We start from the raw sequence: 27434 nt of genomic DNA, 5'->3' as shown, positions 1-27434 counted from the left end.
AGGTGCTATGTCTTACCTAAACTCTGCATGCTGCATATAGCTTTGCTCCATTAGGGCTTGTCGGTGGTAGGTAGGACATGGCATTCAAAAAACTTACTTGGTTTAGGTTGCATTACTAGAGATGTTAGGAGGTCAGGGATGGTCCCATTGTCCTTTGATCTGGAATATTTTGTTTCCTTCTTGTCACCACATTTTGGGGAAGGATACTGAGAAGCTAGTGCTAGGATGACTAGGATAGTGAAGGTCCTGAAACTGCCATATAAGGAAGGGTTGAAGAAACTGGGATGTTTGTGTGACCCTGGAGAAAAAAAGGCTGAGGGGGCATATTAGTACTGTTTTTAATACTTTAAGGGCTACAGTTGAGAAAGGAACTAGATTCCTTCTACTGTACCTCAGAATGCAAAAACTAGGAGCAATGAGAGAAGGCTGGTGGTTATAAGGAAAAAGTCTTGATTAGTGAAAGGTGTCTAGCGGTGAAATGAGCTGCCTCCAGAGGTGCTGAGAATCCTGCCAGTAGAAGTCTTCAAGTGGAAACTGGAGGCTGTTTGCTGGGACTGCTGCCGAGTATTTCTGTTCAGGTATGGGTCAGACCACATAATTGTGGAGGTCCCTTACATCACTCAAGATTGTGATTTTATGAAATGTTTTGTTGTGTGGAGGTAAGATTATACTATTTGGACTTGGTTTGATATTGATAAACAGCCATTCTCCAAAATACCTTGTCAAATGGTTTATAAGTGACTCTCCAAAAAAAAAATTGTATGCAGGATACATTTTAAAGTTTAATCTGCATCATTAATATTTTTCCATCACTGGCTTAAAGCTAGACAATAAAAATAAATAAATAAATCAAGCCCTGATTTGTGGTATTTATCTATTTCCCAGGTGTAAATCAGTTCCAGCCAAACTGGCCCCTGCATGAGACCTGGATGACCTCCTCATAGACTATCTGTTCTAGCCAGAACAATCCAGATTGTTTCCAATTAGACCTATGATCCACTGAAATCCCTCTGGATCCATTTTCAAAAGGAAAGATATTGGATACTTCAAAAATATATAAACCCTATATCCTTGGAGGCCTACCTTGTCCTTAGAAGTCTTCCCTCCTCCATTGTCTCCTTCATGAAGTCTTCTTTGAATGCTCCAGTCCATTAGAGTCTTTCCTTTCTCTGAGTTTCTATGGCATATGGAGTGATATTCTACAACTGAGCACTTAGTCACATATTCCTTTGTATTTCAAATGACTTTATGTATGTATATTCTATATCTCTACCCCTCTACCCCAACAGTCTCTGTCTTCAGAGAACTCACTAAGATTGCAGACAATTTTCTTCTATATTTCTGACACACCCTGGCGTAGTCCTAAGTACAGAGTGGGTATTTAATAAACAACTTACTTGAAATAATAGCAACAATGATAATAGTACTTTATAAGTTACAAAATCTACTTTTCAATCTAATTAAATTAAATTAAATTCAGTGAATGCTGATTTTAAAAGATACTATGTTAGTGTCTGGGAATACAAAAAAAAGATAGCAGCAGAGCCTTAAAAAAATACCAACAGTCCCTTTAGTCAAAGAACTTGGGGGAAGGGCAGGGAGGAAATTCAACATATATTAAAATAATATAATGAGACAATTTGAAAATGGAGAGAACATATGTTTTGAGTTTTGTATTTGTGTGTGTGGGTGTGTGGGATTGAAGATCAGGGAAGGCTACTCAGAGGAGCTGTTATTAAGCTAAGCAGGAACAAAGATAAGGATTCTGAGAGGCAGAAGGTAAGGCATGGAGGGGCGATGGCCAATGCATAGAGGTGGGAGATCAAATGTCGCCTTCAGGAAATAGTGAGTTGTCCATTTTGTTTGGGAGCATGGAGATCATGAAGTGGAACTGTATGAAGTATACATTGAGTGGCTGGTTGGAGCCAGAATGTGGAGGTTCTTAAAAGCTAAGCTGAAGTCTGTTTATTTTATCTTAGAGACATTAGGGGGTCACTGAGGATTTTTGAGCAGAGAAGTGACATAGTGACATCTGTACCTTAGGAAGATTATTTTGACAGAGGTAGAGTATGGTGAGGAGTGAGGGAAATCTAAGCAATCAGGAAGCTATTAAAATAATTTGAGTAAGATGTAGTAAGGCTTGGGATAGCATTAGTTATTGTTTAGTCTGTGTTTTTATGACCTCATTTGGGGTTTTCTTGGCAAAGATACTTGAATGGTTTGCCATTTCTTTCTCTCAATCATTTTACAGATGAAGAAACTAAGGCAAACAGGGTTAAGTGAGTTGCCCAGGATCACATGGTTGGTAAGTGTCTGAGGTCAGGTTTGAACTCATGAAGATGAGTCTTGATGCTAAGTCCAATGCTCAATCTACTGTGCCATGAGTAGACATGAAAGATTTGTGGAGGTAGAATTGACAAGACTTGGGGTGGGGTGAAGGAGAGGGAAGTGTTAAGGAAAATAACAGTACAGTATTACTGTATTATTATGCAACAATGGAATAACAAAAATGATGACAACCATGGACATTAATATAGTCCTTTAAAGTTTGCAAAGTCCTTTCCCCGCAACAATCTTTTGAGTTGAATTAATGGTAATATTTTAAAGAAGAGGAAATTGAAGCTCAGGGGTGAATGATACTTGTTCATGGTTACAGAGCTAGTAAACATCTGAGGTAGGATTAAATCTAAGTCTCTTGACTTATAGTCCAATGAGCTATCCATCAATCCATACTGTGTCTCAGACAGGAATCCAAAGTTATGAACTTGGATGATAAGAATGAAATGGCACCTTCACCAGAAAAAGGGACATTTGGAAGTAGGGTGGGTTTAAGGAGTAAGAAAGTAAATTCTGTTTTGGATATGGCATTTGATTTTCATAGCAACCTTGTTGATGTAGGTTAGACAGAGTGAGGATTATTATTCTCATTTTATAGATGGAGGAAATTGAGTCCCCCAAGAAATGAAATGACTTACATAGGGTTGGTCACATGACCAGTTAATGGCAGAGTTGGGGTTGGGCCCCACGTCTTCATGCTTTTTCTGTCCAGTGGCCTTTCTGCTGCTAGATTTCTCACATCTAGTTGTGTACACCTGCCAGGACCTAAAGATCCAGACAGATGATCTGCTCTTTTCTTGACCCCTCCCAAATCCAGATCATTCTATAGTGTAGATACTACCTCTGACAAACTATGAGCTCTGACTTTTTTTGGGTGGGGTTAAATTGGTGCCATTACAGGAAGTCAAACTCATTTTCATACCATATCTATTTGTTACTTAGCTAAATAATTGCTATAACCTTCATTATCCATTCTGGGGTTTAAAGGGGTTTGTAAATTAGAGAGGCAGAGACATTTCAATGGAAAACAAATTTCCCATTTTCCTTCAGATGATTCCTTCTTCCCTGGACGCTCGCTTCGTGTGGTGAGGAAACTGTTCTTGGGTTTCTGCTGTTCCAGCAAGTAAGTCCTTAATTGACACGGAATATGTTTACCTTTAAGACTGGCGCACCCTGGCAGGCCTGTTGGTAAATATTCCCCTCCTAAATATTTGATTTAAAGAGCTCAACTTTGAGGACAAAATAAAATAAGGAAGCAGCTTTTTCAATGTATTATTAATACCCGTAAATGGCGGTGGCTGAACGTAAAAGCAGAAGATATAATGCGGTTTCCTGGAGCGACAGGCTTTTAAACAAGTTCCAGTTATTGAAAATTGTGCAGTAAAAAGGGGAAAATGAAATATCTTTTCAGATGGGATAATAAAGATGGGCTGCATTAGGCTGCCTCGCCTGGGAAGCCCAGCAGATGAGACAATGGTGAGCTGGGGCAGCTCTCGAATGGCTGGGGAGAAAGGCAGTAGAATGCCAGGACTGTGCTTGCCTCCCAGAAGCACATGTCGGGTTGGCAGTGCTGAATGAATTCCATCAGGAGCTCAAGTTTGGCTGGAGCAATCAATCTTGACTGCTGGCCCAGGAAGAGGATATTTTTGTGTGGTTAAATTATTTTTAAAAATCTCTTTTTGAAAGATAGAATCTTAGAGTTGGAAGGGACTTTTGGGATTGCCTGGTCCAACTTTTCACACAATGTAAGACTGTACCCCATGGTGTCCCTGGGAAGGTGGTCATCCTGCATCTGCTTGAAGATAGAGAAAGCCTGGCGTGGCAGAAGGAGGACTGGGTCTAGTGTCAGGGAAATCTGTCACTTACTACCTTGGGCAAGGCCCTTAATAAAATAACAACAGCAAACATTTATGGTTAGTGAACATTATGCATGTGTTATTTTTTGATCCTCAAAACAACCATGTGAGGTAGGTTTGATTATTGTCCCCATTTTAGAGGTGAGAAAACTGAGGTTGAAAGAATTTCAGTGACTTCCAAGGTCATCCAAGGGAAGATCTGGCCCAAGGTCATCTAGACTCCAAGTACAGCTCTTTATCCATTACACCTAAAGCCTCCAACTTAACTTCTCTGGCCCTTAGTTTCTTTATTTAAAAAAAGAAGAAAAAAGAGATTGATTTACATCAGGGCTTCTTAACCTGGCATCTGTCAACTTGATTTTAAAAATGTTTTAATGACCTTATTTCAGTGTAATTGATTTTCTTTGTAATTCTACAAATCTTATTTTATATATTTAAAAATATTCCTCTGGAAGGGGTCCATAGGCTTCACCAGACTGCTGAAGAAGTCCAGGATACACACAAGGTTAAAAACCCTTGGTCTAGATGGCCTCTGAGCTCCTTTTTTTAGCTCTGAATCTGTGATCCTGAAATTTTCAGTGGCTGGGACAACTCTCATCATTAGAAGATTTTTCTTTCATCCAGCCAAAATCTATCTCTTTGAAGTTTTTACCCTTTGCTCCTAGTTGTAACTTTACGAAAGTGACACTTTCCATCCTCCACATGATGGCAGTCATACATGTGGCATCCCTTCTAGGACATTATAAGGTCTCTGAAGGCAGGGACTCTATGAGTATTCATCTTTTGTCCTTGGTGCCTAGTACAGTGTCTGGTACACAGTACCAGATTGAATCAAAGAAAGCAACCACACCCTCAGTCTTCTTTTGAGATTATCTCTGCATGACATGGTATCCATTTCCTTCTAAACCCCCTCCACTGGGATGCCCTGCAATTTAACAATATTCTTCTTCCATTGTGGAACCTAGAGCAGAATACATGACTTGTGTAGAGCACGGTGGTGCTATCACTTCCCCCATGCTTGCACATATCATTTCACCCAGTGGAGGTCAAGTTTCAGTTAAAGCCTTTAGGCTTAGCACTTAAGTGTTTTTGTTTTGTTTTTTTTTAACTTTCAATGCTCATTCACAAAGGGAGATTCAGAGGGAAGTGGTCAATGTGTTTCAAGTTTCAGTCACTGAGAGCAGAGACCCTGATGGTACCAGAAAGGTCTGTTCTTCATTCTCACAAGCGGGCCTTTTCCTCTTGTTAGGTGAAGAAAAGCTTGTTCCCTTTACAGTACTTACCCCTTTTATTACTATGGCCCACAGTTTGGTGATGGATGAGGGAGAACTAGGGTAGAGTGAATTATAACAAACCTTTGTGGTCTGGGGGTGAAAAAGGGATTGTCGATAATTTTCTGGGGTGGTTCTCTTCACCACATCCCACTTATTCTCTGGACTGGCAACCATTCAGGGCCAAATGCACCCTTTTCAATAGACAGTCTGATTGGGCATAATATTTAAACAACTTGACTTCCCACTGAACATTCAAAAGTTGATTTACATCCAGGAGAGCTGGGCTAATGGCTATTTAGCAGTGGGGTGACAGCAATGAAGATAAGACCATTTCTTTACTCCTCTGCCAATCCCTTCAGTCCATTTCAGCAGTTTGTTTATAGTGGTCAGATTGCAATGCTGGATTAATAGAACATCTGTCATTAAACGATGATGGCACTTTAGCCACTCATTGATGATCCAAATTTATATAATAACTTGTGTTTTGGGAAGAGCTGGTTTCTTGGTTAAATGCCTCTCTTGCCACAAATGGCTAGTTTTAGATTCAAAGTTTTATTTTTTGCAGGAGAGTTATAGTCACAGAATCATAGAAGAATAAGATGATAGAATATCATATATCAGGGGTAAGAACCTTAGGGACCATGTAGTCTATGTCTTTCATTTTAGAGACAAAGAAATTGAGGGTTGAAGAGGGTGACAGTTGCATGGCTGATTTGGGCCTTGAATCCAGGCCTCCTGACTTTAAATTCATACTCCTTGCACTAGAGAAAACACACTGACATCTGTGAAACTCCATATATTAGTATCCATGGAATATTTTAACACAAATTTGTTTGTCAGATCAGTTAGCTTATCAAATTAAGTGTTGTTTAGTGGTTGAGTTATATTCGACTCTTCCTGATACTATGGATCATAGCATGTCAAGCTCTTCTAACCTCCATCATCTTTTGATATCTCTCCAAGTTCAGGTTCATTGTTTTCATGATCTATCCATTTCATCCTCTGCCATCCCCTTTTCCTTTTGCCTTCAATCTTTTCCAACATCAGGATCTTTTCCAAGGAGTTTCACCTTCCATTATGTGGCCAAAATATTTAAGCTTCACTTTCAGTATTTGCCCTTCCAGTGAATAACCTGAATTAATTTCTTTAAGTATTGACTGATTTGATCTCCTTGTTGTCCAAGGGACTCTCAAAAGTCTTCTCTAGCAGCACAATTTGAAAGCATTGATTCTGCAGTGCTCAACTTTCCTTATAAGTCCAACTCACAGCCATACATTGCTACTGGAAAAACCATAGCATTGACTATACAGACCTTTGTCAGCAAGGTGATGTCTCTGCTTTTTAGTATGCTGTCCAGATTTTCCAGCTTTTCTTCCAAAAAGCAAGCATCTTTTAATTTCACGGTGGGAGTCATCATCTACAGTGATCTTTGAGCCCAAGAAAATAAGGTAGGCAGTTGTGAGAGAATTTGATGAAATTTGTTGGTTTGTCCTTCAGGAAATCAAAGTGATGTTTATGTAATATACTGAATCCAAGAACCGGAAAGAACTTTGTGAAGAAATCGCTTTAGTGAGTAATATTTATATTTGGTGGTTTTACTAAAGGCTTCTACTTCTGATCTATTAAATAAAAGAATTACTGTGGAGGTACATTATAATCATTGACTTAGTTAATCATGCTTTATGTGCCTATTGGTAAAATGAAGGTCTCAAAGTTCCTATCAAGCTCTAAAATTTGGTCTTGTTTGCTCTAACTTTCAATTTCCTAGCATTCTGTTTTAAGCCCCCTCCTGGCTCTAACATTCAATGTTCTTAGGATCTCTCTCCATTTTAATATCTTTTATATTTGATGGCCTAACATCTTGGATTCTAAGGTCTCTTCTGACTCTCAAATTCTACATTTTAAGGTCCCTTTCAGCTCTAGCCTTCTCTGATTTCAGGATTCAAATCAAGTTAAGAAGTGACTTTTTAAGATCCTCTGTACACTGAGCACCATAGGGGGAAGGGACTGTATCTGCTCTCCAAAAGTCTGTCACTCAACTAGGGAGATAAGAATCGTGAGCATGAAGCAATTAGAAAAAGTACAAGAATGTAAAATCCTGTGTGCAACGTGTTGAAGTGTGTGATGAACACAACAAAGGCTATGGGCTTTTGGCTTTGAATTCAGCTTGATGGAGAAGACTTTCTGGAGGAGGTGAAGGCAAGTGGGGAAATATAGGGGCAGCATTGATTACAGAGAGGAAAGATTATGGTTGAATGAAAAATAGGATTCTTAATCAATACATCTAATTAGGAATAGTAATAAATAGCATCAATAATCCTAACAATTGACATGGCATATTGCCACAGGGTCCCTAGACTCCAGCTGAGTCAGAATTCAGAGGTAAGCTTTTTTCTTTCGAGGCAATCCAGGCTCCAAACAAATTCTCTTGAACAAGATGCTATAAATTGTCTGGTTCCATTGCTCACTGTTGGCCAGAACATATTGTTGCCGAAATTAGCTTTATAATGTCATATGGCACATTCCCCCATCTCCCCCCAATCCTCCTTCACAGTCCTGAACAGGAATAGCTGTGACAGCTCCCAACCAGAAGTTGTTTTTCCTTTAAGGATCACATTGGGGGAAAGAAAGCTGTACCTCATGTTCTTTCTGGATTGCTGGTGTTCTGAGAGACTTACAGCTCTGTTAATTTGCAAGGGGACTCAGCACGCAGGCTCTTCTCTCTCTTCCTCCCCTTTCCAGAGCCAATTTGCAGAACAAGGGGATCTTCACTCAGTGAGCTTTTTTTTCACTTCCATACCTTCAGCTGAGTTGGGTCCTGGTTAAAGATCACTAGCTCTGGAGTCAAAAAACCTGGGCTCCCAAGTCAGATTTTTACTTACTGTGTGATCTTGCTGTAAGCTTTCTGAATCTCAATTTTTTCATCTGTAAAACGGGGACAATAATTCTTATACTACCTCTTTATTATAGGGGTCATAAGAATTACAGCTGGAAGAGATCTTAGTGTCATAGACAGGATCATAGATTTAGAACAAGAAGGGACCTCAGAAGTCATCTAGTCTGACCCACTTATTTTATGGATGAGAGAAGTGGCACTCAGAGAGGTTAAGCAACTTCTCCAAGGCCACACAGGCAGGAAGTAAAAGATCTGAGTCTTGAATCCAGCACTTACGTCCCCAAATCCAGAGCGTTTTTTACTATACAGCAGTACCTCACTGGATTGTTGAGAGGATATTGCCTTGGAAACTATAAAACACTAAATGGTGATGATGATGATGATAATTTTCATTTGTTTAGTCATTTAAAGTTTGCAAAGCACTTAGCATATTTTATCTCATTAGATCCTTGCAACAATCCAATGTATTGCCATGTATTAATATCCTTTCTTTACCAGTTTTATGTTTCTGCATGAAAGTGAGCTATTATCCTTTCCCTCCTCTTTCTCTTTCTTTTCATTCCAATTGTTCCACTATATCTTTCTCTAATGCCTCCTTGTGCAGTGGATATGATCCAAAACTCCCTCTTTTATGGTGTAAGAAACTTCTGGTGAAAAACACTTCCTTTTTCAAAGCAGTTGCTTCACAATTAGCCCTAGAAAGCTACCTGGGCTGTGAGAGATTTCGGTGACTTGTATGGTATCACCTGGACAGGAGAGAGGGAGAAAGAGGGAACAAGTGAGCAAGAGAGCACATTTCCATATACAGATTGGAACAAGATTATATATGACACTGTAAATCTCCATTTTATATTGCTTGCTTTAAAAAAAGTATATAACAAATTCCATGTTACTTTCAAAACTGTCCTTGTCTACTTACTTAATACTAATAACTAATATTTTCATAATACATACTATGTGCCAGGTACTGTGCTAAGTGCTTTATAAATGTAATCTTGATTGATCCTCATAATCACCCTGGGAGATAGGTGCTATTATTATCCCCATTTCCTAGATGAGGAAACTGAGGCAAACAGTGGTGAAGTGACTTATCCTGGTTCACAAAGCCAGTAAGTGTCTGAAGTTGGATATGAACTCGAAACTTCTTGACTCTATCTACTGCACTACCTAAATGCCTCTCACTTGCGCTGCTGTTCAGTTGTTTTTTTAGTCCTGACTCCTCATGACCCCATTTGGGGTTTTCTTGGCAGAGATATTGGAGTGGTTTGCCATTTTCTCCTCCAGCTCATTTTACAGATGAGGAAATGGAGGCAAATAGGGTTAAGTGATGTGCCTAGGGCCATGCAGCTAGGAAGTGTCTGAGGTCACATTTGAATTCAGATCTTCCTGATTCTGGGGTCCAGTGCTCTATCCAATGTGCCAACTAGCTGCCTGGTAATTTTGATCTTCCTTCTATTCTGTGCATTTCAAAAAATGTTTCAGTGGCCCTTTTTTCGGCATTATTCTTATCAACTTCCCCTTCTCTGACTCCCCTGATTAGATGCTGAGAGGAAAAAAAAATACTCTTTAACAAATAAACATAGTCAAAGAAAAGGAATCTATTGCAGTAGCAATGTCCAAAAACGTGTGTCTCTTTCTGAACCCTGTTAACTATCACCTCTCTGACAAAAAGTCGATTGCTTCCTTCGAGGACTTCTGGACAAATGGTTGGTCGTTATCGTGATCAGAGTTCTTAAGTCTCTCAAAGCTGTTTGTCAACACGATTTCCTCATATCAAGTATTCTTCCAGTTTTGCTTATTTCACTCTGTTTCAATTCAAAGCATTTTTTCTGAAATTTTTTCATTATTTCTCATGGCAAACTAATATTACATTGCATTTCATATACCAAATTTTGGTTCAGTCATTTCCAGCTGATGGACACATCTCTTAGATTCTAGTTCTTTTTTATCCTTCTAATTTTAATCCTCGCTTTTAATCAGGAAATTTATTTTGCTTTCACTGTTCTCTCCCTGGTGTTATCCTTCCTCTTAACACCACTTCCAATACTCACGTTTCCTTGTTGAGTTTGATATATTTCTAACAAACTAATTGTATATGTGTGTTCAGCTCTCCTTTGTCCATTTCAGATTAGAATGAGGCTCATTTGATGTCTGCCCCCTACATTTGTATGGTCTTCTCAGGCATCGTAAGTTTTAAAAATAGCAAGTTTCATTCCTTTCTTCAATTTAATTAAAATGTTTATTAAGCACCTACTGTGTGCCAAGCTCCATAATATACAAATAAGAAAAAGAAAGAAGGTATCTGCCCATAAAGAGTTTATGATTTAATGGGGGAAAATAACACACAAAAAGAAGCTGGGCAGGGGCTGGGGTATGCTCAGAAGTATCTTGTTCCAGGGATTTCAGACCACACAGAGCTGCAGATGGAAAGTGGACTGAGCTTAAATTCCAGATTCAGTTCTCTATAAAGGAAAGCTTTAGGTAGAGTTTAGCTTTCTCCCCTCCTGCCCTCCATTCAGAAGGAGAAGAAGCTGAGGGACTTCGGAAGGCGCTGAGTATCCAAGGTTGAGTTCAGCAGTATAGTTATTCCTTCCACATCAAAGGAGTTTGGGCATCCCCCTCCCCCGGTGATCTGGGAAATCCATATAAAATATTTTAGTCCTCCTTTCCTACCAGAGAAGCCTGAATTTTTTCTTTTTTTTAATGGAGTGTTTATAGTACCATATTGTAAAATTTGGGTTGATATTATACAATACTATACACATATTTTATGCATTTCTGAGTTTCTAAAGCTTTTTCTGTGTCATCTGCTGGCCTTCACATATCATCTGTTGCTTCTGCAAAATCTCCCCCCCCCCCCCAATTCCCATTTAATTTCTTATTCTGGTCTGAGATATATTGAAACCATGATAGGGGAAGTAGTGATGTGGAAGGAATAAGGGTATGATAAAATTTCCTGATTCACTTATCCTAGGGCAGGGGCATATAGACCAAGCAGAGCTTCACTAGTATAATCTTTCAACCCTCCTTTCTTTTTCCTCTCTGAACAGACTCAATCTTATTCTTATTTACTTCCCTAAATATCCTTTGACAACATTAAGGTTTTAGAGGGACACTTTTCTCTTCTCTCCCATCATCCATGATACAGGCCCTTTCAATGGCAGAAATGCAATTTACATTTCTAGGTTTCTCTTATCTCTTGTGTTTGTAATTCTAAACTCAGCTCTGGTCTTTTCATCAAAAATGGTATTTTTTGTTACAGAAAATTTCCAATGGGGTAGGGGGTGGGAGAGAGATAAAATAGATGTTTGTTAATTTAAAACTTCAATAAAATAAGAAAAAAGAAAAAAATGCTATTCCATTAGAAATAAATTCCCTTGCTTCCTCCATAACCATCCCATAGGATTATGCTCAGTTTTCCTATTACTGGTTGTAAGCCCATCTTCTCTTCTGCCTTTTGAAATATTGCATTCCATGACCTTGTGTCTACAAGTAATAGCTGCCAGGTATGGAGATTCTGGTCCCTTGGTACCTGGACTCTTCTTTTTAGGAGCTTGCAATATTATTTCTTCACCATGAGAGTTCAGACTTTCCCTTTGACATTAATGGAACTTTTCCTTCTGGTGCTTCTTTCAGGAGACAATGAGTGGATTATTGATACTTTTACTTTTCCCATAGCTTTTAATTGATCTGGGAAGTTTTTATTTATACATATTTTTCCAATATAGTGTTTGTGATTTTTTAAAAATTGTGTTTTTCAGGCAGTCTGATGTTTCTGAAATTATCCTTTCTTGATCCTACTTTCCAGTTGTTTTTGATAAAATATTTTGTATTTTCTTCTATTTTTTCAATCATTTGATTTTGTTCTTATATTTCTTGCTGTCTCATAGAGTCAATGATTTCTGTTTTAGTCTATTCTAGTTTTCAGGGAGTGCATTACTTGGGTAAGGTTTACTATGTTCTTTATCTGAGATACTTATTTTCTTTCCAAATCTTTTCCCTAGAACTTTTAGTTAATTAAAAAAAATCTCTTGCTGAATTTCTTCTGGGTATTTGGTAATCACTGTGAAAAATCCATTTCTCCTTTAAGTCTCTGCAGTGTAGTAAAGTTGCTCTTCCTTTCTAGGCTGGATTTTGGGGCACCTCTAAATCAGTAATAAATTATTTTCTGCTTGTCAGTACTTTCATCTCTCTAGCTTTAGTTCTTGAACTGGGGATTTGGGCCAAGACCAAGTTCTGCCCTCTGTTGCACTTTGGAGTGGGGTGTTTGGCCCTGTTTTGCCTTACTCTGGGTCTCTTGAGAGTTTCTTCACTGATCTCTATCTCCCATCGTTAGGACCCTCCCCCCACATCTTTGGGATTCAAAGCATTAGATCTGAGTTTCTCAAATTTATTTGGCCTACCACCCCCTTTTAAAAAAATTACTGAGCACCCCCTTGGAAATCTACTTTCTTTAACCCTTTAATTTTTTTTTGAAAGTTGCATCATTTTAAAAAATGATACATCTTAAACTTAATAATTTATCGTACATGTGTGTTTTTTCCTACATTGAAATTTTGATGATGTAATATTATGTCATGTAACGGTACAGTATCATAATGCAAACAAGTTATTACATGCACCTATTCCTGCCAATACATGCTGGATTTCCCAACAATATGCAACACACTCATTTGCCAATACTTATATGCTAAAACCTGTCAGCGGACTTGGCCACTGATTGGTTATAACTTGCCTTTTGTAAATTTATTTGGAAAATAATGCAGTCACTACTACTTTAACTCTGTTACACAACAAATGAAACGTATGAATAGTTTTTCAAAATTTTCTTCTCTTCTTTTCTTTCCTTATGGTTCTATCACCGCCTTATTTTATTCAACATCCCCCAATTGCACTTGAGGTTACTACTGCCCCCCTAGATTACTCCAGTTCTCCCTAGGGGGTGGTATCTCCCACTGTGGGAACCTCTTCTTCTTTAGGGCCCTTCATGGCATCTCAGAACAAAGTGCTAGGACCTCAGAGTGCCTAATTTTGGACTGTCATCATATAAGTGTAGTTACCCTAAATCTGAGTCCTCTTGCCCCTGTTGCTAGCTCCTAAGAGATTCCAAGGTCCACATCTATGGTATTTCCACCGCTGGTACCTTTCTCAACCAGTATATCTCTGCACTTGCTGCTTCCTGACACAAAGGCTTTTAGGCTGCATCTATCTCTGGATTCTTTCTGCAGTTCTTTGCCTGTGCTGGTACTGGCATTGTCATTGTTTCTTCTTCATCCTACCTCTGGATGACCTGTGCAGTTCTAGGGTGGATGAAGGCATCGCCATTTCTACCTGGATTATTTGATCTTTATTCTTCTTCCTGTCTGGAGGTGATAAGAGAGATGCCATTATGTTATTTGTCTGGTCTCCTAGGCTAGCTGCATCCTCTCAGCAGGGGACTGGAGGAGACACATCATGCTGGTCTCCTTAGCTGGCTTCTTCCTGATAATAAGAAATTCCCATCATGTGTCAGTCTTCCAGGCTGGCTTCTTCCTGCTTGCAGGGAATTCATCCTGCTTGCAGGGGACAGAGATATGTCATTATCTTTCCTCCAAATCCTTCCTTCTTCTTAACTTTTCAATTATATTTGAGGGTACTACTATCCTTCCAATCACTCAGGTTTGCAATTTGGATGTTGTACATGAATCTTCACTCTCTCTCACTGCATATCTAAATTAAGGACACATCCTGTAGATTTTACCTTCATAATATCTTTAGTATATTCTCCTTTCTCTCTTCTGACACTACCACTACCTTGATTCCAGTCCCATCACCTCATGCTCTGGACTATTGCAATAGATAGGTTAGTCTCCCTCAAAAGTCTCATCCCTCACTCAGCTGTCAAAGAGATCATTGTAAAGTATAATTCTGACCATGTCATCCCCCCTCACCTCCACTCAATAAATTCCTGTGGCTCCCTATTGCCTCCAGGATCAAATATAAAATCTTCTTTTTTTGCTTTTATATCTCTTCATAACTATTGTCCCCCCTCAACCCACCCAGACTTCTCACAATTTCTTCACCCTAATATACTCTGTGATTCAGCAGCGATGTCACCCTTGTTCCTTGCACAAGACATGCTGTCTTTCTACTCTGAGCATTTTCAGTGGCTGGAAGCATTTTCATCCTTGGCATCCTCTTCCTCCTTATATCCACCTCTTGACCTACCTAGCTTCCTTCAAGTCTCAGCTCCAATCCTTCATTTTACAAGAAGCCTTTCGTGGTCCTCCTTGATACTAATATCTTCCTTTTGTCATCACCAATTTAGACTGTTCATATATATATGTGTGTGTGTGTGTGTGTGTGTGTGTGTGTGTGTGTGTGTGTATGTGTGTGTGTGTGTGTGTGTATATATATCTGTTTTCATGTTTTCTTTCCCCAGTAGAATGTGAGACCCTTAAGAGTATCTTTTGTCTTCCTTTGTATTTTCAGTGCTGAGCATGTAGTAGGCACTTAATAAATTTTTATTGACAAATTTATTTATTCAATCTTGTAAGAATTTCAAGTTTTGGCTGGAGTAGACACGAAGGGGCTGAGCTATGTGACACCTGTTCAGGCTGTCATCGTGGGTGGAAATCCCTGATCTCAGACTCTTGAAGGCTTTTCTGCAGGCATATGTGCTTGGGCAGTTGTTATGAAGTTGGAAAAGGTTGAGGATAGGTGTGGTGCTGAACTATGTATTCTTGCCACCTGAGAATCAGCCTAATGAAGTTTATAGTAGAAATGCTCATTGTGAATTTTCAAGCTAAGAAAATTTTGAAGACTGTCTCCTAAGTTTTAAAAGTGTTAGAATCTGCATTGTAGAAGAAATAACCATACCAACCAGATCATCTCAAACATATTGAAGCATTATTATCCTCACAATAGTAAAGTATTATTATCATTGTCATCTGTATGACTCCTCATCGACTCCCATCCTATTCCCACAACTATGGTCCTTGAAGTTGCCATTTACCCATGGCCCTCACTTTATACATCTTTATGTTCTGAAAAGTTAGGTGTAATTCAGAAACTGAGAAATCGGATCTGTTGTCAATGAATCCTTTGGGGATACTTTTGGAACAGACAAGCGCCCTTCCTCTAGTTTATCACTTGTGAAAATCCCGATTTGCCTATACAAGCTATCCCTAGTTTTCAAATGAGCTGTGTTCCAAAAGGATGCTTGAAGTTGGAATATGGGATATTGATGATAAAAATGATGGTGATGATAGCTGACGTTTATGTGGTGCTTTAAGATTTATAAAATGCTTTACATACATTAGCATATTTTTTCATGGAAACAATGGAACAGAGTAGAAAGGATGGTACTTTGCAGTTGCAAAAGCATCACATTTGAACTCAGAGGATCACTATTTAAATCCCAGGTCTTGTTCTTTCTGCCTTCCCCTTTCTAGACTTTGGGTTTCTCCCAGTAAAATCAAGAGGTTGCAAGGGCACTAATTTCTTCATAAAGATTCCCTGTTTGGCAAAAAACTGCTGGGACAACTCGAAAGTATAGCAAAAATTAGCCTTAGATCCATACCTTATGCCATTTACCACAACAAACTCTGAGTAGACACAAGATTTAAATATAAAATGTCATAGCATAAAAAATTAGAGGACAACAGAACAATATACATTTCACAGCTACAGCTAGGGGGAAGATTCTTACCTAGAGCATGGAAAGAGATGATAATAAGAGACAAAATGAACACTTTTTATTAAATAAAGTAGAAAAAAAGCTCTGCAAGGCAAAATAAATGCAGTTGGAATCAGAGAGAGAAAAATTGATTTTGAAAAAAATCTTCACAGCCAATTTATATCTGACAAAAGTCTAATATTCAAGATATATAAAAAATTGATACAAATTATAAGAATAAGAACCATTCCTTAATAGATGATGTGAGCAGGTAGTTCTCAAATAAAGAAATACAAACCATTTACAATCATAAAGTTCCAGTACACTAATAAAAAGAGAAATACAAATTAAAACAAATAAAACAGTTTGCAAAAAATGACCAAAAAAGGAAAAATAGCAATTGCTGGAGGGTGTAGGAGGATTGGAACACCAGGGCAATGTTGGTGGAGTTGTGACTTGGTTCAGTCATTCAGGAAAATAATTTGGAACTATACCCTAAAAACCACTAAACTGAATATACTCTCCGACCCAGCCATTACTATTTGGCTTGTACCCCCAAACGGGCCACAGACAGAGGGAAAGGATGCCTGTGTAAAAGAATATTAATAGTAGTATATTTTGTTGTAACAAAGGACTGGAAAAAAAACAGGGACCAATCTAATCAGAGAATGGCTTAACCAATTGTAGGTTAGAACCAAAATAGGATTTTCTTGTACTGTAAGAAGTAAGGACTATGACATATTGCAAGAAATTTGAAGAAACATATGTGAATTGATGTAGATTGATATGAACACAACCAGAACAATCTTTGCAATGAACATGACAATAATGCAAAGGGAAACAACTCTGAAAGACCATATGTAAGTTTCAGTGTCCTCAGGAACTCTGGGATCTCTTCCATGTCTAAATCTCATGGCTTGAGGATTCTAGAGTAGGTGAGTTGGACCTGTAGTGATTCAGCTAAGGCCAACGCCAAGGATTTTATGTCCATATGGAATAAATTGTTTTGTTCTCTGGACATAGGGTACTCTTCCATCCCATCCCAGGCATTTCAGAAATATAGGCCATTGGTCATAGAATTATAGGATCATAGACTTTAGAATTAAATGAGTCTTTAGAGGTCACTAAGTGTAGTTCCATCATTTTACCAAGGAGGAAACTGAGGCTCAGAAAAGTAAATGGGTATTCATGAAAGCTACAAATATGACTCTTTCAAGTTTACAAATAGCTTTACTCATATTACATTATTTGATCTCACAATAGACCTGTAATGTAAGTCCATTATTATCCTTATTTTAAACTCCAGTGGACCCCTATCAATAATAATGATAATAACTAACATTTATATAGCACTTGGTATGTGCTAAGCATTTTATAATTAATATTTCATTTCATCCTCACAACAATCCAGCAGGGTAGTTGATATTATTATCCTCATTTTGTAAATTCCAGTGGCTTCCCACTACCTCTAGAATCATATAAAAAGTCCTCTGTTTGGCATCAAAAACTGTACATAACTTAGTCCCTTCCTACCTTTCCAGTCTTATACTTTACCCCCTCCATTCACTCTATCCAGCTATCTTGGATAGTATTTTCTCACACAAAACACTCTTCCCATCTCTGTGCATTTGCAATGGCTGGCCCCCACGTTTGGAATGTTCTCCTTCCTCATCTCTACCTCTAAGTTTCCCTGGCTTCCTTGAAGTTTCAGTTCAAATTTTACCGCCTATAGGAGGCCTTTCCTGGTTCCCCCAATGTCTAGGGTCTCCCCCTCTCAAATTAACTCCCATTTACTTTATCTACAGGGTGTCCCAAGAGACTTGGTGTAATTTTAAGCTAATGAGGCTTAAGTCTTGGAAGGACCTAATTATTTACACATTTACCCCATTGGAATGTGAGCTCTTTGAGGATAAGCATTATGTTTTTACCTTTCTTTGCATCCCCAAGAGTGAAGCAGAGTACCTGGCCCATAGTAAATAAGTGCTTAATACATGTTTTTTGGTTGGTTGATATCTAGATTGAATGAGGTGAAGTATATTGTAGTAGCAGAATCAGAATTTGAATCTAGATACTCTATTTCTAAGTCTTATCATTACCCAGTGTGTCATGAGGAGATGAGAGACTGGTGAAAAGAAATTGAACTCCTAGTAATTGGAGAGAGAAGAGCCATTTCTGTAGACAGAGGACAACATATTTTTAAAGAATGCAAGGAGTCAGTGGGAAAATAGATGCTTCTTCATTTAAGTTCAATTCAGGGAACCTATAATTTAACACATGATTTGAAGATCATAGGACCCTAGATTAAGAACTAAAGAGGACTGCAGAAGCCGTCTATGAAGAATTTTATCTCTTTGATTTGCCCAGGTTCACACAGGTAGTAGTAAATAAGTAAGGTGAGATTTAGACCAAGATTTATGAAAATTCTTTATCCTCTTATGCCTTGACTAGTACAATTGTGGTAATTTTTCTTCTTTCCCTGTTGCTGGGAAACTTTTTATCGAGTCTCCTTCACTGCCACAGGTCTGACTGACAGCTCTTACTTTTCCTCAGATGGAGCTGACCCCATCTGACTACCCCAATATCTTCTAGTATAGAGGGTTAGAGCCTTCATTCTTACAATAGTTCTCTGAGAGTAACTTCCCAAGCTTCCAGGGGCTACCTCCAAAGTTCCTGCCCCTTGCAGTTCCACCCTCTTGTCCCTGAGACCCTATCAGAGCCTCCATGTCTTGATGTGCCATATCACTTCTCCCCTCCCTCCCCCATCCCAATGGAGCCCTTGTAAGGGTCTTCTCTTGCCAAAATCTATTTTTTTATTAAAGTTCCTTCCTCAGCAATTATTATATACTTTGGAGCCAGGCAGCCTGACGTTTCAACATCACTGGCGCCAAGTAAATGTTTCTTGAGGGAAGGACAGTAAAGAGAATAACAATGTATTTCCCAGTGGAATCTCTAGTGGCTGATGCTGCTGGCTAAGATCTTTGGTTTACATATAGGTGAGTATATAGAAGAATGGTTAATACTCAGATTCATGAGCTAGGCCTCCCACAAGTGGGAATTAAAATGGATATGTCTATAGGCCAGCAAAAAGTTTAGAGCACTTTGCATTAGACTGAATGCCCTATCAAAAGTCCCAGAGTTGAAGGGACCTCGGTGGTTTAGTCCAGTTTCCACCTGAACATGAATCCTCTCTATCTAACATGCCTGAAATGTGGTCATTTAATCTTCACTTGTAAACTTCCCATCATAAAAAACTTACGACTTAGTCCTGATGATACCCACTCTACTTTTGGTCAACTTTGCTTGGTACCGAAATTTTCCTTACATGGAGATGAAAACAACCTCTTTGTAATATCTATTAATTGTTCCAATTCTCTGCCTTCCAGGCCAAGCAGAACACATCCAATTCTTTTATATGAAAACCATTCAAACACTTGAAAAGACAATCATATCTATCCTGAATCTTCTGTTCTCCCAGGTTAACATTCCTAGTCCCTTCAACCTATCTTGACATGGCATGAACTCCATGCCCTTTGCTTCATGTTTGCTATTCTCTGGTCAGGAGGACCTGAGTTCAAATCTCACCTCAGACACTTGACATTCACTCACTGTGAGACCTTGGGCAAGTCACTTAATCCCAATTGCCTCATCCTGGGTCATCTCTAGTCATCCTGATGAATATCTGGTCACTGGATTCAGATGGCTGTGGAGGAGAAGTGAGGCTGGTGATCTCCACAGCCCTCATTCACTCAAAACAAAGTCAAGTGCAAATCATGCCATTATTTCTCTGATGGCATGGTCTTCTTTGACAATGAAGGATGAACACACACAATATCTCTTCTCTGGATGCTTTTCAGTTTATCCACATCTTTCCCAAAAAGTGTACCCAGAAATGAAAACAATACCCCAGATGCTGTCTGACTAGTATATGGGAGAACATGCTTGCTGCTGGGACTATTGCCTGTCTGTACTCTGGAGCCCAAGGCTCATACAAGTGGGAGGATATTTGAAAGAGCCTCAGATCCTGTCTTTCTAGGAAAAGACCATAAGGCTAGTCTGTGTGTAATTTCAGTTTGACTGAAGGTACTTAATCAGCAGGTAATAAAATATTCCATTAAAGAATACATTTTCCAGATTTACTACCAGGAAATCCATCCATCCATCCATCCATCCATCCATCCATCCATCCATCCATCCATCCATCCATCCATCCTTCCGTCTGTCTATCTGTCTGTCCATCCATCCATCTATCCATCTATCCATCTATCAATCCATCTATCTATCATCTATCTATCTATCTATCTATCATCTATCTATCTATCTATCTATCATCTATCTGTCTGTCCATCTATCTGTCCATCTTTGTCTGTCTGTCTATTTATCTACACACACACATACATATCATTACTGTCTTCAAAATCAGCCTCATAGAGAGAAAGCACTGCTGTCACCACCTCTGCCCCCACTGTCCCAGTTGTAGTCACAACTCTAGCCTCTTGAAGGGATTATGGTAGAGTGATGAATATCATCTCTATGTGGATGATTCCCAAATTGATATTTCTAACCCTTGTCTCTCTCCTGAGTGCCAGTCTCCCATCACCAAACTGCTTGTTGAACATTTTAAACTGTATGTCCCATAGGCATTTCAAACTTAACACATTCAAAACAGAACTCATTATCTTTCCTCTTCAAATCCCTGCCTCTTCTAAAATTCCCAATGACTCTTGAGAGTACCATCATCCTTCTAGTTACCCATATTTCCAGTTTCGGTTTTATTAGGGACTCCTCATTTTCATTCATTACATACATCCAATCAGTTGTCAATACCTCTCAGCATCTTTATGTGTACATTTTCTCTACCCACACAACACAGTTCAAGCCCTTTTCAACTCCTACTTGAGCTATTGAAATAACCTTCTAATTGGTCTTGCTGTCTCAAGTCTGGCCAATCTAATCTGTCTTCCATACAGCTCCCAAAATGAGGTTTTAATGTAGTTTTCCCAAAGCTCAGGTCATCTCCCTGGTCAGTAAATTCCAGTGGCTTTCTGTTTCCTCTAGAAACAAACATAAGTTCTCTGTTAGGCATTTAAAGTCTTCCTTGACTTTCCAGCCTTATTACATGTTACTCTCCTTCACATACAATATGGTCAAATATGACTTCCATACTGTTCTTCATACATAACACTCCATTGACTGTCTCCATGCCTTTTTCCTGGCTCTCAGCCCTGGAACCTGTTCTCCACCTCCAACAGAATCACTAGTTTCCATTAAGATCTCTCCAGAGTCAACTTCTCCATAAAGCCTGATTCCCTGCCCCCTCCTGACTCTTCCTACTTTCTTCCCAATCACTTTGTATCTCTTTTGTATATGTGTGTGTGTATATACACATATACACACACATACATAACCTCTGGCAAGAGAATGGGAGGCTTCCAGTTTGGGAAGAGAGGTGCCTATAGTCCCATGGAAGCAGCTGGTGTTTGTCACATCTGCAGTTCCCTTCTTTAAGACCACGAGACATGACTTCAAAATGGACAAGCTTGGAAATGTATGACCGTGGGTTTTTATCATGGGTGCTCTCCAATAGCAGGAGATAATCCAGTGAAAAGGAATGGGCAGTCCCTCCCTCACCTCTGCCTTACTTCCACTTAATTGTATAGGTGTTTAAAAAAATTCTGTTGTAGAATACATGTTCTAGATTTAATATTTCTTACAAACATGTCATTGATTAGTCCTTATGTTGTCTGGTGTTCTTTGTTTTAAGTATGAGGGTGTGATGAGAACCACATAGGAGAAAGGTACCTTTCCTAGTGCAGGGTTGGGAGATTAAACCCCATCTCAGTGTAGGAAGGAAGGAATGAAGGAAAGAAGGAAGAAAAGAAGGAAGGAAATAAACAATTCTTGAGTACTGTATGTGATATATTCCAGGCACTATGCTAAGGGCAAAAAAGAAAGACAGTTCCTGTCCCCAAAGAGCTTCTATCCAACACACAAAAGGCAATGGAAAAGTGTGGAGTGGGAAAAATCAATACTAGACTCTGGGGGCTTGGTTTTGAAGACTGGAAGCCAGGAACAGAGCTGAGAGCTGAATGAAGACCAGCCTTCTCCACAAAGTGGAGGCTCCAGGAGGAACTTACCAAGGAAGGAGACAAGTTTTAGACAAAGAAGTTCCATGCTGAGAATGCCATGGGGGTGATTAGACATTTCAGGGCAAGGAGACCCCAGGTACTGAAGGATGTTCCAGGATGAGGTGGCATGATTTTGAAGTCTGGAAGCCAGAAATGGGGACTGGAGAGTTTTATTCTTTGAGACCATAAACATGAGTCATTTCATAACTGCACTTTCAAGTGCAGAATTACTATGAACGCTGGCAATATTTTACAAATCTGCCTTAAAAATATAAGATGATGTTACATCATATATATGTATATACATATATACATATATATATACACACACACACATATTGTTTTCCCCCAAATAATATTAACTTGAGGGCAGTGACTGTTTCAGTTTATCTTTGTATTTCCAATTCTTGCCACATCTAGGTGCTTAATAAATGATTGTTGATTAACTGCCTAGGACTTGAAGCCTCCATAACCACATGACATCTCTATTTACTATCATCACAGACCTTCCTAGTCTGGAAGAGAACCCTCCCACAAGGATTGTGATTGCGAGGGACAAAAGACTGAAATGGCTGCTGTGACTTTCTAAAATTAGTGGCCTCCTTTACCAAATGAATGATCTTATTGATTGCTACACCAACTCTCATGCCCTACCCTAACCAACTGAGAAGTTCATCAAATGGTAATTTTCTAGGTAGCTAGGTGGTAGAGTGGATAGAGTGCCAGACCTGGAGTCAGGAAGACTTGTCTTCCTAAGTTCAAGTCTGGCCTTGGACACTTACTAGCTGTGTGACCCTGGGGAGGTCACCTAATGCATTTGCCTCAGTTTCGTCATCTGTAAAATAAACTGGAGAAGGAAATGGCAAACCATTCCAATATCTTTGGTTGTGAAAAATTGGACATGATCGAAACAACTGAACAATATCAAAACAACACAGTTGGCAAACTCCCAACTTTTGTTCCCCAAATTGATTTGATATAGAGTGCTAGGGTAAAAACTATGGAGTTTTTCTCCTTGTATTCTCTTCTTTATCCAGCTTAGCCCTAGCTCTCCCACATCCCTATCCTCCTTTACCCTCTCTTTCCACTGTCATTTCCAGAATCTCTTCTTTTTCATTAATAAATTCTTCATCCTCTTGCTCTGGCTTTCATACTCTTTCTATCATCTTATGGTCACATAAACCTACATTCTTTGGAAGACACCTCATACTCTAGGCACCTCTCCAGTGATAGCCGCTCCTCCCATGTATTTGGGCATACCAGGCAGAAGGAGGAGGGGACTTACTCCTTGCCCCTCACTGCCACTTTCAGACTTTCTCTCTGCTGAATTTACTGAGTAGCAGTTCCTCCTCTGAGGTTAACTCTTTCTGGAAAGCCAGCCTAGATCCTTACTGTAGTCATCTCCCAGCTTCTGGGTCATTCTCACTTCCCAATCTTCCTTTCCACTTTAATACTGACCCCCTGAGGCCTTTAATATTTACATTGGTAACCGTTCCAACAACCTGGCCTCCCAGGCCATCATGGTAACTGAAGAGTTACCATGGCCTACATGTCTCCTCTAGTTCTGTTACCCACATGGATGGTCACACTATACATTTTAATCATTCTGTTCTACCCCCATGAGCTTGAACTCTGAAATTGCCCTCTCTGATGATAAGCTATTGTTCTTCTACCTTCTCTTTTCTTCTAAATCCATTCTTCATCTTAACTTTGGTTGCTTCATTCTTTCCTGTTTTCCCAGTTCTTTACTCCTCTTCTGATTTCACCTAAATATAATTAACTAATTCAATTAGGGGGCAGTGGGGTGCAGTGGAATGGACACTGGATTTGGACTCAGTGAACCTGAGTTCAAATTCCATCTCTGTCACTTATTGCCCATGTGACACTGGGCAAGTCATTTCATCTCTCTCACTCTCACCTTCCTTATTTATAAAATAAGGAGATATATCTACTCTAGATGACCTCTAAGGTCTCCTCCAGCTCTAAATTTATGATCCTACAAACTATCCTCCACCTTACCCTCCTGATCCTTAACCCTGAGTGACTCCATCACCTGCCTTCTTGGTTTCTTTTCTCAGATCTGGAAACCTGCTAGAGGGAGTTACATAAGGCTACTCACTAGATGGATTATAAATTTATCTCATTTGATATTAACTGGGTCCTCATTGTGGCATATAATTCTCCCAGCAGTATCATTCCATACTATTCTCCCAGCAAAATACTCAATGCTTTCTCCTCACTTCTCACATCCTCAATGTCATTGCATAACTCTGTAGATGCTTTGTCTCCTATTTTACCAAGGATGTTGTTGAAGCCATCTGTTTCTAGTTTCCTCATTTCTACTTTCTCACTCAAAGACCCTCTGTGTCTTCACCCACCCTTTCTTTCTTTGCTCTCTGATCTCTGAGGACGAAGTGGATCTCCATCTTGTGAAGACTAAGCCCTTTATGTTTACATTCAATCTCATCCACTCCTATCTATTTCAAGAATTTACCCACTGATCATTTCTTTTGTTCTTTATCCCAATTTCTGTCTTTTGCTTCACTCTTGTCTACAAACATAGCTACTCTCAAAAAACTTTACTTGACCATGTCATCTCCTAAAATTAGCACCTGATATCCCATCTGCCTTTCTCTGCCAGACTCCAAGAAAGAATTATCTACACTTACTTCCTTGCCACCCACCCACTTCTCAATCCCTTGAAAACTGGCTTCTGAGCCCACCATTCTTTTGAAACTGCACTTTCCAAAATTACAAATGCTCTCTTAATTACTAAATCCAATGCATTTTTCTCAGTTCTCATCCCACTTAATTAGCTTTTGGCTCTTTTGACAATGTTCTCATCCTGTGTATCTTTCATCCCTTGGCTTCCATGACACTGCTCTCTCCTGGTTCTTCTGTTTATATGACTGGTCCTTCTCAAACAAATCCTGTTGGTTTTATCTCCACTAATCTCTTATCTCCATCCTTTTTTCTCTACTCATGACCACTACTTTAGTTCAGATTGTCATCATTGCTTGCCTAGATTATTGCAATAACCTCTTAACAGTCCCCCTAATTCTAGTATGTTTTCTTCAGTTCATCTTCTGCTTAATTCCCAACATAATCTCCTCCACAAATCTGACCCTCTTGTTTCCTTGCTCTGAAACTCAAGTGCCTTTGAGATAAAATATAAACTCCTTAGCCTGGAACTTAAAACTCTTCACAATTTGATTCCAACTTACCTTTCCAACCTTATTTCTGTATCAGTGCCAATGTCCCTTTCATACTCTGACTTCTAACCAAATGGATTAATGGCATTTTTCTAACCTTGATATGACATCTCCAGCCTATACTCATTGCAGAGGCCATCCCCATGCCTGCAATACACTCCTACACTCTTTAACTCTGCCTGTCAGAATCTTTATCTTTCTTCAAATCTCGTCTCAGGTATCAGCCCTCCTCACCTCCAGCCCCAACCCATGAAGCTTTCCCTGATGCCCTAGGCTTTTCTTGCTCTTTCCTGCTTCATATTACCTTGCATTTACTTTATCTGTGCACATGTTGTATCCCTCTAGTAGAATGTAAGTGCTTGAGAGAAGGGGCTGTTTCATTATTGCCTTTATATCTCTAATGTCTAGCACTCTACTTACTAAGGGCTTAATAATTGTTGAATTAAATGTTAATATAGCCTTTGGTCATTTGCCATAATCACAGGAGACTATAGTCAGACCTACCTTTTTGGCCCACTAACCTGCCTCGGGAGATAGATCCATTTTACAGATTGATAAACTGAGTCTCAGAACTTCCTCAACTTAGCCACAAGTCCCTCCACCATCTTGACCTCATCCTTTCTATCCATTCTGCGTCCTTGTTTCTCTAAGATTGTAATTTATTAGAATTGGAGCAAGAAGACAATTTGAGGAAGCAGCTTGGTGTAGTGGTATGAATTGCTGGGTTTGGAGTTGGCTTCAAAACTCAGCTTTTACTTCGTGCATTACCTTGGGCAAAACATTTCATCTCTCTGGGCCTTCCTTATCTGTAAAGGGAAGAAGTTGGATTACATGATCTTTGAGGTATTTTCCTTCTTTCTATCAAGTACCTGAGTTCTTATCAAGGTTACATTACTTTGTCAAAGTCACAAAGGTAAGAAATAGTAGAGGTAGAGTCTGAATTCCATTCCAATGTTCTTTCTGCTTTAGGTGTTGCCACCTAGAGGGCAGTCTCTTGTCTACTACTCTTAATACAGACTGACTGATGGATTGGCATTCACAGGGCAGTTGTCTGGTAACTTCTTCTAAAAACCATTCAATTATATGATATGGGGAAAGAATGTAGTTTTCTTTCAGAGTTCACAGAAATGCTGTATTCCACATCTTTACTATACATGTTTGGACCCTTGAGTCCAGGTCATCTGCGATTTTAATAATAGATTCTGGTCCCTTTGAATGAGAGTAAGGTCAAGTTTGTGGGAACAGTGAATAGAGGACTGGGTCTGGAGTCAGGAAGACATCTTCCTGAGTTCAAATCTGGTCTCAGACACTGACTGTGACCCTGGGTAAGTCACTTAACCCTGTTTGCCTCAGTTTCCTCATCTGTGAAATGAGTTGGAGAAGGAAATGGCAAACCGTTCCAATATCTTTGCCAAGAAAACCCCAAATGGGGTCACAAAGAGTCAGACATGACTGCAAACAACTGAGCAACAACAACTGTGTGTAGAGAATTGTGTGAGGTATTGGAAAAGCAGTTCAGATTTAAACTACACACAGACCTTGCCCTTGTGGAGCCTATGATCCTGTATGGGGAATTATCCATTAAAAAATATGATATTCAATTGAATATCATATGTTTATCAGAGAGATGTAAACATAGATCTAGTAGGCTCTGTGAGGACTGAAGACCCTGACTCACCAGGTAAATCAGGGAAGGTTTCATTGGATTTTAAAAATGAGCTGCAATTGATCAAACAAACAATCAATCAAAACACACTTATTAAGGGCCTGCTCGGTGCCAGGCACTGTGCTAAGCATCAGGCATACAAAAAGATACAAAATACAGTTTCTGTCCTCAAGGAGTTTACAATCAACACGTAAACAAATATATACAAACCAAGCTATATATGAGTTAAATAGGAAATTAAGAGAGAGAAGGTACCAGAATGAAAAGGGGTTAGGGAAGACTTTCTGTGGAAGGTGAGATTTTAGATGGGCCTAAAAGAAAGTCTCACAGCAGAGGAGAGAGCACATCCCAGGTATGGGGAATAGCCATTGAAAATACCCAGAGATGAGAGATGGAGTGTCTCATTGCTGG

At 39.3% G+C, this 27434-nt stretch overlaps 1 long non-coding RNA gene across 1 annotated transcript in view; it reads left to right on the top strand.

Annotated features, from left to right (window-relative positions):
- Positions 1–3375: 3375 nt before the first annotated feature.
- The window catches only part of LOC140526573 (uncharacterized), an 80923-nt gene continuing 56864 nt past the window's right edge, over positions 3376–27434 (top strand). The window contains exon 1 of the long non-coding RNA XR_011974436.1: positions 3376–3460. This is a non-coding gene — a long non-coding RNA (uncharacterized lncRNA). The remainder of the gene's footprint in view (positions 3461–27434) is intronic.

The sequence above is a fragment of the Notamacropus eugenii genome, chromosome 1 (assembly GCF_028372415.1).
Source record: "Notamacropus eugenii isolate mMacEug1 chromosome 1, mMacEug1.pri_v2, whole genome shotgun sequence".
In the NCBI taxonomy this organism is placed as follows: Eukaryota; Metazoa; Chordata; class Mammalia; order Diprotodontia; family Macropodidae; genus Notamacropus; species Notamacropus eugenii.
This window is presented reverse-complemented; position numbering and strand designations above follow the sequence as displayed.